The following is a 403-nucleotide window of genomic DNA, read 5'->3' as shown; positions in this document are numbered from 1 at the left end:
GAGGACTGGAGCGTACACTTACTGGTCTTACATGTCCAAGACTGCTAGATCGCGAAATACGGGATGGTAAGTAAATTGGTACCTACTAGTTGTTTTTATTGAACACCTAAAGTGAAGTGGAAGTAACTCGCGATTTTTTACTCATCTGTAAACCAACGAGTTTGATGCAATTTTGATAACAAATAGATACTGATTTAGCACAAACTATTTTGGGCCTTGTAATTTCATTAGGGACAAAGGGACCGCGTGATTTCATTAAATTTTGGGTCTTTGGAAGCCCCATGGGGACCCTTTTTCAACGTAAATTCTGACCACTAATTTCCTTTTTTTTTTTTCAGGAGACTTGACTACTTTGTTGTCTCCAACAGACTCATGGATAACGTGTGTGATAATGTTATTAGAA

General features: G+C 38.0%; 1 long non-coding RNA gene across 1 annotated transcript; it reads left to right on the top strand.

The window, feature by feature from the left end:
• The first annotated feature begins 6 nt into the window (after positions 1–6).
• On the top strand, positions 7–400 carry LOC113473705. Its single transcript, XR_003395610.1, has 2 exons — positions 7–66; positions 339–400. It is a non-coding gene; the product is annotated as an uncharacterized LOC113473705 (long non-coding RNA).
• Positions 401–403: the final 3 nt, after the last annotated feature.

Source organism: Diaphorina citri, unplaced genomic scaffold, assembly GCF_000475195.1.
Source record: "Diaphorina citri unplaced genomic scaffold, Diaci psyllid genome assembly version 1.1 scaffold66525, whole genome shotgun sequence".
Classification (NCBI taxonomy): domain Eukaryota; kingdom Metazoa; phylum Arthropoda; class Insecta; order Hemiptera; family Psyllidae; genus Diaphorina; species Diaphorina citri.
This window is presented reverse-complemented; position numbering and strand designations above follow the sequence as displayed.